The sequence below is a fragment of the Scleropages formosus genome, chromosome 10 (assembly GCF_900964775.1).
Source record: "Scleropages formosus chromosome 10, fSclFor1.1, whole genome shotgun sequence".
Classification (NCBI taxonomy): domain Eukaryota; kingdom Metazoa; phylum Chordata; class Actinopteri; order Osteoglossiformes; family Osteoglossidae; genus Scleropages; species Scleropages formosus.
In genome coordinates, this window is record NC_041815.1 from 24,196,760 (window position 1) to 24,216,794 (window position 20,035).

Here is a 20,035-nt window from a genome sequence, read left to right on the forward strand (position 1 = left end):
ATCTTTTTAGAGAGCGATATTCTGGGGAGAAGTAATGAAATCACAGGAAGGCAAACGACGAGCCTGAAAGTGAAAATCCATTAGCCGTTTACAAAATGTTTGAACAAAACCAGTCATTGGCACTCCTTTAGTAGTTTATGAGATTTTCTTCGGGTTTCTCGGTTAGACCAGTCCGTTTCTTTGGCCGAACATTCGCGCTGCCAACCGCAATACCAACTGCGTATGAAATAACAGGAAATTGCAACAGACGTCATGGCAACATTGTCTATAAATAAATAAAGGCAAAATCAAATTATCAATATTAAAATTACTGTGGAGACATTGTTCAGTCTTCCTCCATCTCGGTTTTTCCTTCGGCGCGTGCAACCAAGGAGATGTCTCGCAAGCCGAAGAGAGAACCGAATCGTGTCGCGCTGTCGCCACACCGTCCTGTGGATATTTTCAGCTCTCCTTGTGCTTTCGAAAGCTTCATTACCGGGAAAGCTCAAGTGACACGGGTAATGAGTTTTACTCAACTCTTCCGTGACCGCGGTGTTATATATGTGTTGGCAATAACCGTCCTGTGAGGTTTCCAACCGCGCGCACACACACACACGCACTTTTCCAGTCACAATGACTTAGCAGATCCAGCTTGGTTCATTTATTTCATCTTCCCTCAGATGCAGGCTGTCTACCTGTCGCTTGGGAATCGGTCCCAGATTTTGCGTGCTTCACGCCGGATCTGACAGTGATGGGTCATTTCTCTACGGCGCGATGCTTCTTGGAGGGAACATTCTGGCGCTGCAGGAAGTCCTTAGCGTAGCGGCGCCGCGGACAGCTCAGACGCTTGGAGTCAGTGGGAGGGCGGCAAAGCGACCTACTGACCTGTCATAACAAGCGCCTTTTTATGCAGAAGAGCGAGCGCGAGTGCCCCCCACCGTCACCGTCTGTCTGCAGAACCGCAGCGGACCTTACCCCCCCCCAGGCAGCCCCGTAATCTGCTCCAGAGCGTCGCACTGTTTTCGAAGGAAACGCATTAACAGCCACCTAGGAAGTCCGCTTTCAGCCAAGCGAGAACGGTTAAGAAAAGCTCTTTACATTTAGACTGACAACTCGCACTTGTTAGATGTCGTGTGTTCACCAGGTAGCTCCTGTTGGCACCTATCGCACGACTTTTTTTCCATAAGAAAATATTTCTGTAAAGCACTGTGGGGGGCCCCCCCATATTGTGAAAGGCATGGAACACGGTGGATTTTTGCACTTCGCACTGGTGACTCTAATAACTGCATCATGCTAATAAAAGTAAAAACCTATTTGTGATGGGAGTCGCATTGCAGGTGTCACGACGGGCCGAGAGAACCGGGACGGCAGGACCCAAGTGCGGAGTCGTTCGTCTGGATTCAGGGGATCAGGCAAGTTTTCGGTGTCGGGGACAGGCGAATGGTCGGTTGATCGGCGGTTGAGGTCAGAGCGGGAATCCACGGGCGAGGTCAGGAGACGAAGCAAAGTAGAGTCGGCCGATTGGCGGTCGGCGTTCAAACGATGATCCGTGGACGTGGTCGAGAAACAAAGCGAGGGGTCAAAAACCGGAGAACGTGAACTGGAGATGCATATGAACGAGAAGTCACAAGGAAGGGCGGTTGTCCCTGACGAGATTCCGCAAAGGTACGGGAGCTGAGAAGAGTCTTTTAAAGGGTGAGCGGTTAATCAGGTGCTGGAGCAGAGTCGGGAGTTGTCGGCTGAGTTGTGGGCGTGGACGTGGACGTGACAGTAGGAAATATGACGTAACCGCAGTCTGGTTATTTCGTAAGCACACGATGAACGAACAGCAAATACATTTAAATGGAACCAATCACTAAAACAATTTGTTATGAAATGTTTGTCGTGAAACTTTATTTTTCAGTCAGCTGACAATGAGTTTTCCAGATGCACACTGATCAAAGTTGCGTAGGAGAAAAGTTGACCTTGCTCGTCTTCTGTACACTTGAAGTTCTAGAGTTCATGTGTTGAATTATATATATACAACAATCGGAGTTTGCTGGGTAACAAACATGAAATTAATTTCTTAGGAGCTGTTATATTTGCTACACGTGCTTACAGTAGCCTACTTTAGCCCAGCTTATGGAAATGGGAAAGTGACTCTTTATCTCATGTTGCAGGAGATACAGAGAGAAATGTTGTTTATCCCTATAGTAAAAGGATGCTTTTTGGAAATATATCTAAATATATTCATGACAGCATGACAGCTTGCCTTTTATCTATGAGGACTGGCACTGCAGATTAATACAGAGTGGCCTCTTTACTCCGTTACTTTGAGAAAATCCAGTTTTTTCCCCATTTCTTCAAGTTTATTCATAGAAGCAGATCCACATAAAGATCAAAGCGTGGATTTGTAGTTGTCCCTGGAATTTTTTTAGCTAAAATTAAACCCAAAGCTTTAAAAATAGTTTTATTTTTTAAATGGCAAAAGAATGGGGAACTCTGATCCCTCTACCCGAGTGTGAGCCGGTCCCCATGTTCAGCCTTTCCGATCTTTCTTCAGCAAACCGTTTTGACAGCAAATGAACCCGGCACCAGCTCCAAGCTAAGCCTTCATAGTTCTTTAAATGATTTGCTACTCTTCCTGGGCAATATTTGTAAAGTTAAATTTGCTTCGTGAAACGATATGCTTTTAAAAAACCTTCTTCTTTGGCATTTACTGTGAAAATGTCTCGATTTTTATGGTCAGCGGGCTACTCTTGTTTGGCTGTAGGGCTGTTTGCGAGGTCAGAATCTCTATTATGAAGTGAGTTGTCGCATTACGTTGTAGAAATTTCTAGATACCTGATCCACCACCAGCTAAGTGTGGAACGAGAAAGTGAAGTGAAGGCTTCAAGGAATGAAACACAAAGGCATTTGTGTGTTCCTGTGTGGGAGTGAAATGGGATGTGTTTCCTGTTCAAAGTCCAGTTGGTCAGTCACATCTGGACCAGGCAGGGGCGAAGCTAATGTACCATACCTCAACTGTGACAGGAAATTAGACATGATGTATGGTTCAACGTGCTTAGGGTTATACAAGCAGAGCCATTTTGTTGTTTACTTTGGGAATTTTTTCACCACTTTTTTTTCCCCTGACACCGCAAAGCACGAATTAGATGTCCGTGCAAATTCAAGGCTTCATTAATAGAAACAAAGCTTTTTTAACCTCCAGGTCACTGACCATATCAAAAGGCAGGAGTCAAAATACAGTTCCCAGTCTCACACTGTTTTAGATGTTATTAAAAAAACTCATTTTGTATAATCCTAAAGCTCTACTAAGTTTGAGTGGAAAGACCTAGTCTAGCGCAGCTCAGAACCACCAGCTGCCCAGGCAACCAGGCGTCGAGATGGGGACCTTATGGCAGATGTACCCAGATCCATCATCCTTAGTGCAGCCAGCCCTTCCCTGGATGCTCTGGCTCTTTATCATATCTGCCATTTACCAAATTACTCTCACAACCCGTTAAAAACGGCGAGAGCCGTTGCGAGATATGGTGTTGCATCATCTGCCGGTGTCGTTTCCTATGAAGCCAAGATCGCTTGCTTACTTTGTTACTTGGCTAGTGTTCTTATCAAAAACAACAGGAGAAGTTCTTGCTATAGGGTTACGCTGTCAGCTGCCCCCGGGCGGCGAGCATTCTGAGAGCTTAGCCTTCCACCCCTAGGCCCTGAAGATAGCATGGCACCGCTGAGACTCCCCACACAGTGTGACGTGCTGCTTTCTGCACTGACCCAAGTAAAAATTCCATCGCTAATGGGTCTGGCAGCTATACACAGAGGACAAGAAGAACGTGGCCCACATTGAACTCTGCGGCCTTGGCTATCGCCGGGTCCGAGAGCCTCTGCACGCCAGGCTGGCCTCTGCGGCAAACTTAGCAAGGCCTCCCTTATCACAGAGAAGCCCTGGTTTAATAAGAGCTCCTGAATATTTGCCCAGGAATGGTTTTTCACAAAACAAATCTGTTGGCCACACTAATGGAAATTTATCTTCCACCCATAGTGCCAGCAGATAATGGTTGATCTCAGCTGTAAAAAAAAAAAAAAAACACTGGTCTCTCTGGAGTTTACAGTGGAGGCATTGTTACATAAATATTTATGAGAGGTGTTTTATATTTGTTTGTGAGGACTAGTACAGCAGAGAATATCTAATGGCATGCTGTCCTGCCTGCCTTGCAGACAACGGCTCCGGGCTTCTCCGCTCACCTATGGTGGATCCTGTGTTCTGTGACCTGGATTCCTCTCCTACTGCTGCTGCTGCCCAGACTCTGAGGTGTGACCCCAGGGTAGCCCACTGACAAAACAAAAGTTTTGCTGCTCCAGAAAAACTTCTAATGCATTCCTTCATGTATGAAATGCAATACCACAAAATCCTCATCCACCGAGGTCTTCGGCGCGAGCCTCCGCTATGCCGCAGTATGTAACCGCAACAGTATTTTCTACACATTCAGAATTAGAATGCATTAAATGCATGTATTTTTAGCCATAGGATATTGGGTTTTGGCACCCTATTAATGCTATTATTGATATTTCCTGGAGAATTTTCACATTTATCCTTGAGACTGTTTTGGTATGTAAACATCAACAGCTGCATTGCATTGCAGCCAAAATGATGAAATTTAGGAAAATGTTTTTTTTTAAATAATGCTGTTCTATTTACATGTCCTTAATGGTGTTACCTACTTGTCTAGATCATGGGTCTCAAACTTGGACAGTGCGCTGATTCTGCGGTACGCTTATAATTCAAAATGCATAAAACTTGATGACATTAATAATAATAATAATGTTGAGAGAGCAGCAGATGTGTAGTGTAGGTACTGACAACAATCTACTATTGTTCTAGCAACCTCAAGCAAGCACCTTAACAGGAAATACTGCAGTAAAATTCCCTAGATTTCCAAATGGGTCCAAATATTGTAAGTTTCTTTGGATAAAAGCATCAGCTAAGCAACAAGTAATAGCAGTAGTAGTAATAATAATAATAATAATAATAATAATAATAGGTTCAGAAATTGCTATTTCATCAATTTATATGTATTTTATTCTCAGTACAAAAGTTGATAAGACCGCCAGCTATGAGTGACACGAGAGCACAGCTCATTTAAGAAACAGAGCATGTCTCTGAAGATTATGTTGCTTGTCATAGTGAACATTGCAATTTTGCCTGCGATTGATTGATAAAAGGATCAAAGCTCTCTGTATTACAAGGCAGGATCAGTGCTGTCAGGAGGCAGCATGTCAGCAGTGATCAAAATTCCAATTTAGTCCTCAGCCCTCAATTATGAATGCTGGCAGGGAGGTGAAATGTGTGCGGCATGCTGGAATTTGGAGAAGGAGTGGTCACTTTGCTCTTCTGTTCTTTGCACCACTTGTTTCTGTGCAGTGTGGGAGGTCAGTGCTCTGGATGTGGTGCAGCTACAGGCTGTGTCCTCAACACCACACTGTTTCTTACATTTGTATTTTTTTTCTTACATTTACATCCTATTTTTTCCTGAAAATGAACCGAGGATAAAAAAAACCTACATGAAAAAAAAATTTATTCCATTATTGCTCATGGGGAAAGATTCCAGTTTGTTCCAAGCCCCTCCCAAGTTTGCTCCAAAATCACTCTAAATTATGCCTAATATCATAACGAAAATGTTGTGTAAAACCTTAAAAACATTAATATCTAATGATATTATATTTTAAAAATAAATAAAATTAATTTTGTAAAGTAAACTTACTGTAGTGTGCATGGACCACTTTGAGGAAGATGGAGGCTATATGTCACATTTAAACAAATAAATAATTCAAAATTAAAGCCCACTGGTGAAAAATACAGGATGCAAACAAAACAGCGAGTACACGAGAGACAGCAGAGTGCCAGAATGCACTTGCATGCAAGTAAGAGATGGGTATGTGGTTCCCACAGTTCAGTGGGGTTTCACAATTTCTCTTTCAGAGCTCTCACACACACACACACACACACACACACACACACACACACACACACACACACGCACACTGTCTGAAACCGCTTGTCCCATACGGGGTCGCGGGGAGCCGGAACCTAACCCGGCAACACAGGGAGGAAGACTGGAGAGGGAGGGGACACACCCAGGAAGGGACACCAGTCCATCGCAAGGCACCCCAAGCGGGACTTGAACCCGAGGCCCACCAGAGAGCAGGACCTGGTCCAACCCACTTGGTGCAATTTTCGCATTCACTCTTAGTCTTGTAACAGACCTGGAACAGATGTCACAGACCAGAAGAAATAAAATCTACACTGATTAATGATAAGTAGTGTCAATAATCATGGACCAGATATGTGAAAAACCCGGTATCTGGAGACTGAATCATGGGGCATAAATGTATTTATTTAACTGAATGCTTTTTCCAAAGCTGCTCAGAATGCTGAGTTGTTTACAATGATTTACCCATTTGTATGCCTGGGAACTACTGCAGGAGGTGGGTTTTGAATCAAGGTCCTTCAAGTGTAAGGTGGTGCTCTAACTTCTCCTACTGATTCAGAGCCGCCCTGGTGTAACGGAGAACCGTTTCATAATTACATGTCTGTATGCTTTTTATCAGTGTGGGATGTTTTTCCTTGGTGGCAAAAACACTGCTTTTGTCGCTGACAATAGACAGAGGAACCCGGGCGAGAGTATGTTTCACGTGGAGTTCAGACTGCACTGCACAATAGTCACTTTCTTTTGTAACCAAGAATAAAGCTTAGAAATATTTGCATTTCCTAGGGATTTGCCACAATAACACCTGACACTTCCTATCAGCGCTATCTTATGATAAGCTAATGAGAGGCTGATTTTGATTTGATTAAAAATTGTTCTCATTATAATAAAAGCTATATTTTTTAAGCACAGGATTTCACTTTGAAAAGGCATCACCATTATCATTATTCTCTTTTTGTAAGGGGGGGAAAAAAAAAGCTGCAGTTGCTGGCAGCCATTGAAAGGCTCATGAGGGGAGTTCTGTAATGAGGTCCTTTCTGTGAAAGGGGTCTCTTGTGCGCCCGTGATGTCATGTCAAGAAGGGGCACGTCTCGCAGCAACTCGACCAGGAATCTGGCAATTACTCACAAGTACATCAGCTGCAAATGAAGACTCGTACTTAGCCAGTACATCCCGCAACAGCTCTATTCATCCTTCCTTGGGCATCGGCAAGCTTTATTTCCAAATTAGAGAGATCTGGGTATGAGATGTCTTTGAAATTTTTAGAGCTGCTGTCGGTGTAAAATGTAGTCACCTTGCTTGCTTGCTTGCTTTCTACAGAGTCCATTTATATGCTCAGCACCCACGTAAGAAGAGGCCACTGCCGTACTTATATTACTATACTGCCATGGGTATGAAAGTTGTTTGTAATGAACAACTGTTGAGGGATGGTTGTGATGATCTTTCCGTCTTCCTGCAAGCTGCTCCGGCACTCGTCTCCGCATCAGCGATCCAATCGGTGTTCACTTTCTGCTGCCAGTGTGTCATCTCTCTGCACCAGAAATGAAGGGATGGAAGCTAGGTGAAGGATTTGCCAGACTGTGACACCCCCCCCCCCCCCCCCCCCCGCCAACAACCCCACAGATGGGGGCCACGTAGGATCACGTTCACTGGCTTCATCAAAGAGCCACTGCTGCACTCCTGGGAAGGCTCTGTTCACTTCCCTTAATCCTCCTATCACCAGCCCAGCAGGGGGTCATCGCTAGCATGGGGTCGGGCACAAGGAAGGAACAGCTCGCCTTCACTTTTTTTTTTTTGCCACGGATGGGCGGGGGGCTGGTCCTAGGGGAAGAGAAATGTACAGGAGCAAAGACAAGTGGGGGCTGCCAGGACTCCCTGCCTGCAGGCTAAAGATTTGGGAGCGCCAACGTTTTCCTGGGCCTGAATTCGGGCAGGGTGTCTCAGCGGACGCGTGTGCGAGTCGGCCCCCTCTCGGGATCGCCTGCCTCCGAACTCCTCTCCATGAGCACCATCTTTTCACTGTTCAAAAGCACCCCCCTGGGTCTGTGTTGTTGGCTTATAAATCCTGCCTTTAGCGACTCCCAGGCAAGGAGGGGTAGAACCCCATGCATCCAGAGCAGACAGTCTGACAGCGCATTAATGCCTTTGTTTATGAGCACATACCTTATGCTGTTGCCTTAAACTAATTTATTGCCCACTGATGTTTTTTTCAGTGAAATGTCCATAACCATCACAACAACGAAATGCTTTATGTAGGAGTTAAAAAAAAAAAAAATGCGAAGCTTAGCTTTAGCTATTGCTACCAATGTGTGAAGATGCTAACTGTGCACAAGATGCAACGACTACAGACATAACATATTTCAACTCTTGTTACATTTTAAAGCTTTCGTCATTCCTTAACAAAGTGCAGGATTTAATACCAATTCAATGCCAACAGTCCAGTAAAAAGAACTTACTAAATCAGCTCTGGTAGTTTCACATATGCAAAAATTTCACCTCTTCAGTCAAGGTAAAATTTTATACTTTAACAAGTAGAAATACCTTGATTTCCAGAACCTTGATCCAGTTTTTCCTGGAGTTCTTGTGGAGCACAATGAACGGGCAAAGGGAGAGGAATGCACTGTCTGAATGGTTTCTCATTTCCATCGCAGGCAAAGGGAAGCGTTTCAGCCTTAATGAGACGTTTTTGTTTTGAAATCACAGCACGCCTTTTCCCTTCACCATCTGTTCGCTTTGTCTTGGCTTCACTCTTTTTGGTGTTAATGTATTCCATTCCCCTCATCTATAAAATGATTGCTTATGAAGCTGAAATGCAGCAAATTACATGAGATGATGGGGAAAGATCAGCAGAAGATGGATCATTTGATCAGATTTTATAGACTGCCTGGAAGTATAATACATGCACAGAGCGCAGTGATCGTGCAGCACAGCAACATGGACTCGTACGTCTTCGTGCTGCTCGTCTTCGCTCAAGATTGTTTTCTGAATAACATGAAACGACAAAAACAACAAGAAAGACTCCAATTTGTCGTTGCAGTATGCACACATTTATAGTGACGACTGGTGACTGGTAGCAGTATTTATGGTCTGTCCAGGCAAATTCTAAGGAGAAGCTTCAGAATAAAGAAATCAATAACTTACCTTGAGTCTTGGCCAGGAACAATGTAACAGCAGAGATAACCTTTGTGAAGGCTGTGAGATCTCAGAATTCTAAATTTATCAGCATTGCACACATTCATAGCAAATATTCAGAGGAGCATACACACAACATCCCAAAGTAGTCCTAGAAGTGCCTGCAGGCTGACAAGCACCTTGCCGAAGCCCTGGTGACAGGCATCCTGGATGCCTTAACATGGATCGGAAAGGCGACAAATAGAAGCGGAAATGGACAACCTTGTATATTTGACCTGTGCAACTTCTTGGGTGACTTTTGTTAAGCTTCTGTTTTGTTAGCAGGTGATGTGTTACTCCCGGTGTAATGCAGAATCATTTTCTTTTATTTGATTTGCAGCTGAGAGGCACAGAACCCAGAATAATAACTGTGAATGGTTGGGCAAATTCTGCAGTACAAAATGTCAGGGGAGAAAAATATTCCAGACTGACGACAAGGACAAGACGGTTCTCATTCATTTACTTCAAGGCTCTGTAAATATTTTACCAAATTTCCCGGCTGCCTATCGTGTCCTTCGCAGAAGTGTTTTCAAAACTGACGTTGTTTATTTTTAAGATATTCAGTGGTTCGCAGCCCAAATGCTCTCTTAGAATTAAGTACGTATACACTCGTTTTATTCCCGCAGCCTTCAGGGGGCTGAATGATCACATCCAGGATCCGGTTTGTAAACAGAGGTCTTGAACGATGGCTTTTTGAAGAGCGGTGTGGCTTCGGAAAGGTGTGATCCATCACCTCGAGCCCTCCTTGTTGGAGTGCAGCCGAGCCATAATTTATTAATTTTTTCTTTCCTGTAACGTACAAGGACCTAACCATGGAGAGAGGCAAGGAGGTGGAAGCATAGTGTGTGTGTGTGTGTGTTCTGCCCTAGTTTGAAGTAAGAGTTTTCGGTTTTTAGGCAGCAGTTTATAAAAACGTACTTTAGTGCCTAAATTATATTAATTTGCGCTCACTGCAGTGGCAGCACTTAATAGTATTGATCCTGCTATTACCGCTTCAGTAATACTATTATTAGGAACTAGAAAGAAGTGTTGAACAATAGTCATCATACCGAACACATGCACATTATCGAGTGGGGTTCAGATCTGAGTGATGCTGTTAAACCTGATGAAGTTTCCTGTCCACTTATTTTAAAACAAGATTAAAGACAGTTTTTCAGCAATAATTTGGAAGAGCAGGTGATTGTGGCAGTTGAGCAAGGTTATTTCAATTATCATGTGCACAAAAAAGTAAGAAATATGAGCGACTGTAAATGTCAATGGAATGTGATGAGTGAATTCCAGGGCTGTCTAACATGCCGTGGCGCAATTTACATTTACATTTACATTTATTCATTTAGCAGACGCTTTTGTCCAAAGCGACGTGCATCTCAGCAAAAGTACAATTTATGCATTACATTGAGAGAAGGAGACGTAGCTGCAGACATGAAAGTCTCAAGCAAACCTAATTCGTTACCTACCACTTGCTGCACCGAGGTTCATCGATCGAGTAGGTGCATAAAACACAGGAATCCCGAAACCCTCCCACCAATTTTTTTTTTTTTAATATTATAAGATACACTAATAAGCAAGTACAATGCTAGAGTAGTAGCTGAATAAAGGTTGTATCTGGGGATGCTTATGGAGCTACGATGCGTGAACAGTTACACCGTAAATGAACTGGAGAGATCTTGGGCGAAGTGGATCTGGAAAAGGTGAGTTTTCAGACCCTTCTTGAATATAGACAGAGTTTCTGCAGTTCTGAGTGACAGGGGAAGGTCATTCCACCACAACGGACCCAGAACCGAGAACCTCCGAGCTTTGCCTTTCGTGCGCGGGACCACCAAGCGAGCAGAAGTAGGTGAGCGAAGGGGCCTGGCTGGGGTGTAGCGGTTGATTAAGTCTTGTAAATAGCTGGGAGCAGTTCTATTGATGCATTTGTACACAGTAACCAGGGTTTTGAATTTGATTCGGGCAGCTATAGGAAGCCAGTGCAGAGAAATGAGTAGAGGAGATACATGGGAGCGCTTTGGCAAATCAAACACAACTCGTGCAGCAGCATTCTGTAGAAGCTGCAGAAGTTTGATGGCATTAGCAGGAAGGCCACACTTAGAGTTGCAGCAGTCCAGACGGGAAGTCACCATGGCCTGGACAAGTAGTTGGGCGGAGTCAGTAGCGAGGTAGGGACGGATCCTACGAATATTATGCAGGATGCAATTATGCAGGTGCAATATGCAATATTATGCAGGTGCAATATGTGTCACCTGCCAAATACAGCAGTCATCCAAGGTGATGGGTGCCTGGTTGGTTTTGGTTTGGTTTGGTCTGGTCTTCGCTCAGCTCTGATTTGGTCTAGTCTCTGGAACACGCCAACCACAGTGCATCCACGGATTTACCCTCAGTCACAACAAAGGGTGTAAAAGAGTCGCGACTGACCCCATACGGACAAACGCATACTAAAATGAAAACATAGTGAAAGAAACCTTCAATAATTGACTTAACTGACGTCAAGGCTATAACTTCTCAGGTCATTTGGGTGGAGATCAGCACAGCTTTCTGGCCTTGATGAGTCTGTTGGAGTCATTTGTTGGGGAAATGAACATTTTGTGTGGGAAATAAACACAATAACCAATAAGCTGACAATCCCTGATGGAGAAGACCGTGCAAAGATACAGAGATGAAGGTGTTACAGTGACGAACAACTTAAAGCTGTTAATGTGGTGTGTAAGTGACCTCTCACAGATGTTCTCCTGGTCCTCGCATGCTCTCAAGTGCAGCTGCTGTCAGAATCATGTCAAAGTCTCTCTTTTAATTGGCTCAGTTAGACTAAGTAGAAGTAAATATTTTTTGTTTCCCTTCAGCACACAAGGTCAATCTCGGCACCCAAGATACGTCTGATGCAAACAGTACACCCTGCCGGGGAAGAAGGGAGTAAGTGACAAAACCTTGTTTTCATGTTCAGCATGCTGGGTGCAGCTGATCCCCTCATTGGCATTTCATCTCACACCTTTTCCTGTACGAACGAGCGAATCAATGCACTCTGTGACCCTTTTCACATTTCATTACGGCAAATGTGCTGATGTTACAGGACATGCTGTGGGCATCCTTTAAGTTACCTCGCGATTGCGCGTATAGACAGAATACCTTTTAGACAAGATCCAGACTTAGGAGTGTTTAAAGGAAAAGTTTGCCAAGATTATAAATAAGCATTCTTGGAATAATTTCTCTCATGCTTTGGTTTGTTTGGGGCAAAAAAATATTCTGTGGGATGTATATTCTTTACATGTCTGTCAAAGCTGACAATGAATTCTCATCTAGTGGCAGCAGGTAGAATAGTGGATTGAGCATAGTACTTGAAGGAATTGGGTGCAAACCCCCGCTCTTGCTGAACTTTACTGTGCATTGCTCCAGCAAAAATTTCCCACCTCTATGGGGGCAGCTGATACTGTAGTGGTTGGAGCTGTGGCCTTTACCTCTCAGAGTTGCCAGGTCAAATCTCATCTGCCAATGTAGTAGCCTTCGACAAGATACTCACCCTAATTTGTTCCAGTAAAATTGCCTGGCTGTGTAGAGAGGTAGATAACTGTAGGTAGCTTAACACTGCGAGCTGCTTTGGACAAAAGCATCAGCTAAATGAATTTACATCACTTGCAAAATAATTGTAAATACTGTGGCTTAGATTACAAAGCTGACCTTGGACATAGGGATCAGCTGAATATTGTTATTATTATTATTATTATTATTATTATTATTACACTAAATGCACATGTCTATGGCTTTTAAGGCCATTGCTACTCCTGCTAATCTCTATGTCCATGATACTACTGTAAACCCGCTCTTAATACTGTTATGCTTTTATTGTTTGTGAAGTTTCACTCATTCCCATTGTACCACCTAATGAAATTATCAGTCATAATATTCTTCATTTCAAACAACACCCCAGTAGTTCTGAGGAGCCAAGCAAATCTGTCTCAAAACTGAAATTATTTCTTAAAATAAATGCCATTCTCTTAGCCTCTTGTTTCACTAAATTATGCTGGCAGTTCAATTATAAAAGAATAGTGGTTACATTAGCTAAGGTTAAAGTAATGTTAAAGTTTTTATGCTGGTGATGAGCTGCCTCACTTCCTTGCTGGAGCTCTTGGAGCTACTGGGGAGGTGTGGGGTCAAAGTCACCAAGCCAGGGGGGTTTGGCCTTTCACTGTATTATCCTCAACCCTTCACCGAGGCACCTAAAGACCTTCTGCAGACCAGCAGCTTGCTTTGAGGAGGGTGGTCACAGGTGCGACTTACGGAATGGGCCCACTGGGCTGAAACCTGAATGGATGGAACACAAGACCTAATGAATGTGACCTTTTTAAAATGGGACCCTGGTGGCTTTTCAGAAGACTGGTTTCATTTCTTCTTCTGTTTTTAGCTTTCTCATATTTCATTTCTTCACCAGCTAATGCATCTGGTTTAAAACCACAACAATAACCAGAAATGAGAAATTCTCAAGGGTGAAATCTGTGCGAAACATGAGCAAGACTGCCATGGACAATCCCAATTAAATTTGACAGAGGTATGGAACTGAAAGCGACACGTTTGTCCAGGAGCACAGTTGATTCATTAAGGCTAACACAGACTGTGGCTCAGAAGACCAACACAGACCCCTGGTCAACCTTGTTGAGCTGTTCCATAAGCCTGTCCTTCATCTCAAGTGAAGGGCAGCTCCACAGTCCACTTTGGGTCAAGCTGTTAGATCTGCACCTGAAGTTCCAGAAACATCTGTGTCTCACTTCTGAGGTCAGGTACCTGTGAGTGAGTTTCTACTTTAGCCAAAGTAAGTGTGTACAGGTATGTTTCATATGGCCTTTGGGCAAATGGGAGTCACCGCTGGAAGAAACATCCTTACCGAGTCCCACTGAGAATGACCGTCGCTTGCAGTCCATAAACAACATTTTCTTGAACGTCACCCGTATACATAATCCAACATAAACAACATTTGAAAGCATCTGCTGGAAATTTGATGTAATGCAATACAAAATACCTGTAACATAGACTGCAATATTGCATTGTGATTTCATTTACAGATTTTATTATGAGGAAAGACGTTAAGGCATATAATTACAGCACTTACCAGTTCTAGTCCTTATCGCTTTATAATGAAGTATGTCTTACCAAAAGTGACTGAGGAATGAGAATGTAAATATGTATTTAAATGAGAAATATAAACGTTTATGACATTTGCTTATAACCTTCGGTTCCTCAAACGGTGTCGCTTTCATTTGTAGTCACTGATAGAAACAAGATACATTCTATAAATAATTTATTGCGGTTGGGAAGGTGAGCCGAGTAATCGGCAAGGATTACACAGTAATGGATATCAAGCAGCACTGTTGACTAATGGGATGTTACAGGGGGCTTTAAGGATGAGTAACAAACAGCCGAAATAAATGTGTTGCTTAATTAACTGCAGTTATCAATGGAAGGACATTGTACCAGGGATTGCCTAAGGAAGCTATTAGAGGACAATTTATTGATTTGGCATTTCAGTAAAGGAGGAGGGAGATTGCGTCTGCTTGACAGACAATCCGACACATGACCGGAAAGCATGAATTCATCCTGAAAAGATCACAGTGATTAAAAAGTGCGAGAAGGAGATGGTGTGGAGAGAAAGCATTGCCAGGTAGCAGAAGGGTGACCTTTGCTCTTTTGAAAAGGTCACGGAACATGGTATTACGACCTGGCAGGGCCAATCATTTGCTCATTTCTCCACCGTGGTGGTGTGATTCAATTTGGCGGCTGAGCCATCAGCTAGAGGTGGATATTATACACTCGCACACTTCTCTTCCAGACAGGTTGGAGAAATTGATTTCATCTGGTTAGGGGAAAAAAGGACTGTATATGAGGGCACTAGACAGTAAAAAAAAAGTTGGTGTCAAGAGGCCTCATTCAGTGACCACATTGCCTTCTCACCCTTGTGGTCATGGTTGTTTCATGTGGGTCTTGTGCCTTTCAATGTGCATAACCCTGTTAAAAATAGTCGTGTCACTTTGTGTAAAGATGAAGGCTTTGGTATTCCGATAGTCTGGCGAGACTCGGACTCCTGGGGAATGGCAAAACATTTCATATTCATGAGCAAAATGACATATTTGGATACTAAATTATAACCCTCTAGCACAGAGCGTAAACAAATAATGCCGCAACGCTTTGCTGGACCCTTGTGTTGTCATTTAATTTACTTTAGCTTTTTTTCATAAAGGATAACTCGAATGGTTGAAAAGCTGCGGGTACTGCAGCAGGCATATAGATCTGTGCTAAATGCACATGAAAGCGTATTTGAAGCTTCAGCTGCACTGCATTGTGATCTAAGGCAGATTTTTATAGGCGATGGGGTATGCTTTGCAAGTCAGCGTTAGGTAGCGGTTGAAGCTCTCTCTTTTCTTTTTAAAGAAACATTAGGACATTAAAAGAGTATTACAGAGTTATCTCTGTGCCTGCAGCAAGTCAGTTATGATCCATAAAACATCTTGTTTAGTTCCTTCTGGTCTTGCTGCATGACTTCATAGGGGGTCGTTAAGGTTTCTGATTAGATATTCTGATTGCTACATCTTTAGGTTAGAATCTGCTATAAATGGAAGCCGTTCATTAAATGTCTGCTTTGCCTCTGTATAAATGTCTTGTTTCATTGGAGTTTGCCTGCAAAACCTATCTATCTATCTATCTATCTATCTATCTATCTATCTATCTATCTATCTATCTATCTATCCATCCCCATTGAGCCATCATCCTCTTGTTGAAGGACCTGGGTTAAAACTCCTGCTGTCACTGCAATACTCTTGATTGCTGTAATACCTTTGAACTGAAACAGTAAAAATAAACCAGCTGTATATTAACAGTACAAGCGTATAGCAAATTGAACCCCTTTTTAAAAAAAATCTTGAATATCGAGAGATTGACAGCTATAAAATATGTACATTTTGATGGTGGAAAAAACAGAGGCCCAGGAACTAAGTGAATTTAATTTTACTGAATTGTAGATTTGGTTTTGACGATAACGGAAGAGTTATGTTCTGGTAACAGAAAAAAAATGTTATCTGTGATGATTTCCAAAAAATATATTGAAAATATTCTTTTTGTGGCTTTCAAAAGAGCTGCTTGCTCAAGGTACTTTTCCACATCATGCTGACCTTCCTATTTTTGTGCTTTTTTTTGTCTTGTGCACTTTCTGTGTTTGTCTCACAACTACAGAATTTATTAATTTACTTAGAATGAACTGCAAACTCAACCTTTTTTTAAATGAAACACAGCATGTAAAGCACAAATTCCAAAAAGTTACTAATGTTTAGTATTACCTATGAACAGCACAATTAAGAAATCTCAGGTTTTCATTTACCATGATTTAATTATTAGCGCTCTTGCCTGCCACTCAAAGAACCAGGTTCAAGTCCTTCTGTAGTACCCTCAGCCAAGTTACTTACCATGAGTAACTCCAGTAAAAATGACCCACTTGTATAAATGGGTAAAGAACTGGAAGTAGCTTAGTGTACAAACCTAACATTGCAAGATGTTGGACAAAAGTGTCAGATAAGTTAAAAAATGAAAGTCATGCATTTCTTCAGCAGATATTGAATATTATATCTCATAAACACTTCTGTAAGGTTCCTTTCCATCAAGTTTTTCACCAAAGTTCTTTGCAAATTGCTGCAGAGTTCGGCAGCGTAGCCACTGACTGGATCAAAACGCATCTGTTAGAAGTCTGTCGGGACGGCTCTGTGTTTGGTAAAGTTAATTGAAGGTTATCAGCCAGGGTTATGGAGGGTATGAAAAAGGCTTTCTGGAAGGCAGCCACAAATAATCAAATCTGGAAGTTAAAAGGAAATCTATGGGCTTAATCACCCAGAGGTTTGAAGATTCGACGACATCCGTGTTATGCCGCTTCTCTTGCCGCAGAATTCCACACATCAATTAGGGCCTTCTGGGAGGAGAATAAAAAAGATTGGCCACCACTCCTGGAGCAAGATTACCGACAAGGTCATTTGTGTGTTATAAATAATACATGTCCTCATTCATTCTTTTTTTTTAATGTGAAAGGTGAGAGAGAAGCAGCTGGTGACTCCATTTCCCTACGATACATTAACATATATTAAAATGATAGAATCCATTTCTTCAATAAAGGTAAGAATTAAAGTAATAACATTGTACTTTCGGCCCGTCCTTGCCCGTGACTTTTATTTAATGGGATTTTTAAATGAGATCTGAACCATGTAATCCTTCAGTTAGGAAGAGGAAAGTGTTGCCAGAATATGAATCAAGTCTTCAGTGTTGCCCAATAGTGGCTGTTTAGATTTTTGACGCAAATGGAGAAGGACAAGCGTATTCTTCCTGGGAGCAGCAATGCTCCTTGTTCCTGTGATTGTGCCTTTGAGTGTCGCGACATCCCTCGCACCTCACCTGCTGGCGTTGGGAAGTTTTTCGATTATGCGGAAAACGCATGAGCGGCGAGGTGTGAGCAGCCCCCGAGACAGGAATTCGTCACCTGCTCATCAAGCCGGACTTAGCAAGGGACACGATGAGCGTTTTCACCCTCTGCTGCGGACTCCTTTCACCCACAGCTTCTGGTCACGTGTTTTTCTCTCGAGGTACAGTTATTATCGTGTAATTTATATTTATCGTATCCGCAGCTTTGGTCTAGTGTTTCGTTCCATAGAAAGTGTGAACCGAAAATGTTTTATCATGTAAATCATATGTTTGGAAATATGGAAGAAATGAATGGATATCATAATTCTGCCCAACTTAATTATGTACTTTTGTTTATGTTTAATTCGGACATCCGTACATGGATTTAACATGTTGCTACACGAATAAGTGTAATTTTTGTTTTGCTTTACCTCAATCCCACTTTAAGTTTTGGGTAAATTATAAAGCTATAAATGAAGAAAAAATGGAGGGAAGGTGGTCTTTTGTTGGAACTTATCAGTATTAACAGACCTCAAAGTACTTTTTTCCGTGGAGAGTTCATAAATGTCAAGATGTCAAATCTCAGTAAGACCACAATGAAAAGCTGAACCGTTTCTAATGAATTTGGAACTCGGCTTCAAAAGGAAGCTGCATTCACAGCGGGATCCCTTTTGGAAGCCCTGATATAAATTGGTGAGGTTTCAACGGAAATGGTCTGAGTGTGTGTGTGTTCCCGTCTGTGTGTTCAACATCCGCCACCATACCCCGCACCTCCTTCTTCCCCTTGTCAGCTGTGCACAGAATCCAATCTGTGACCGACTGCTGGCCACACTTTGATAAGGTTCACTTTGTTGCTGTGGAAGAATCCAGAAAGAATACCGTACAGATCAGTATAGTGTGTGAAGTTTCTGAGACATCTTTATGAACGAGCTTTGTGTTTGGCCAGTCTTGATGTTCAGATGTTGTCAAATTCTGCCTGGACACATTGGGGGAAAAAAAAGGCTTGTAGGTGAAAAAGAGCCCGGTAACCTATAACTTTATCGATCTCTTTGTGCCAGGCTAGAACTGGGCCGCCAACACTTGAGTGCTTTTTCTGTCTGACAAATGCGAGCGAGCGCTCCCTAAAACAAAGCAATCTGAACGCTGACAAGCCTTGACACAATGGCCTGCATCATCTTGCTTGCATTATACCGAAAGATTTGTGAAAAATCAGCTCACTTGTTTGAGCTGCCTAATTGGATCATTAATTAAAGATGAATTTCCTAATAATTCTGTCATATTGAGATAGCTAATCGGGCATAGCTTTGGATTTATGAATGCTTTGCAGATAAATTTAATGGTGGGAGGAAAAAATTGGGCCTCGATTCACTTGTGCTCGCATTGCTTCGAGTGGCTCGTGCATGTAGCTGTGCTGTTGCTCCGCTGCTTTTCACTCGATCAGCACCTCCTCATCTGCTGGAAAGTCCTGGACTGTAACTTTGCACGCTTCCTGTGACAGTTGTCGGGGTTGAGAGCGGTTGAGAGGGGAGTGCTGCGTTCAAGGTCACCCCGACATAGCCAGAGCACTTATGCAGCCTTCTCTCTACTGGTGCGGGAGACACAGGACTGAAAGAGCATAATAAATGCACCGTGCGTCCAGCGGGCAACCTGCCGCTGAGCACAAGTCCGTTTGACGGACTGAAACGCACCGAATCTATTTTAATGCTGAAGGCCACTGAGACAGCAAGTTTAAAATATAGAACAGAAACTGCAGGCCACTTTAAGGCGCTCTCTTTCTTGGCACCCATTAAAGACGGAGGAGAATCATCAGAAAGGGGTTTTGCTGTTGCGCATGGTTCTCTGTGTCAGGGTGTCGGGGCTCTAATTGTAACCCCGCTGGGTCTCTTTGCCCCGGCTGGCCTGTTGTACGCTGTCACCCCAGGGATTTTGGGCTCCTGCTGGCATAGAGATGGATACATTAGCAGAATTCTCATATTAGGAAGTCCCTGTGTTTGTGAGGATTCACACCCCGGGCAGCTACATTCATGTTCAGAAAGAAGCTCTCCTTCAACACAGTGTTAGAGGGACTGTCAGAAGGTAACAGTTTGGAGGGTCAGCATTGGTGCTTGGGTTTGAGGGCTTTTTAAAAAATGCAGGTGAGTTTGCGAGAACTCTGTCACTTTCCCGTGGTGGTTGAGGCATAGTTATCAGAGCTCTGTAGAATTCCTCATCATGCCGCCCTGAGCCCTCCACACCATCCCAGGATTCTCCTGCAGGATGCTGAGTGGGCTGTGTGGAGTGTGAGGACTGCACCGACATCCGTCTTGGTTTTTGTGTTGAAATGATTGGTTTGGCTCAGCAGTTCCACAGCATCCTGCATGCTCAAGGATTGCTCAAGGATACTACAGCTGAAGGTGGGATTCAAACCCGCAACCTTTGGGTCCAAAGACAGCAGCTATAAATGCTACACTACAAGCTGCCCCCTTGCATGCCGCAGAAACACACTGGCACGCTCCTCGGTCCAT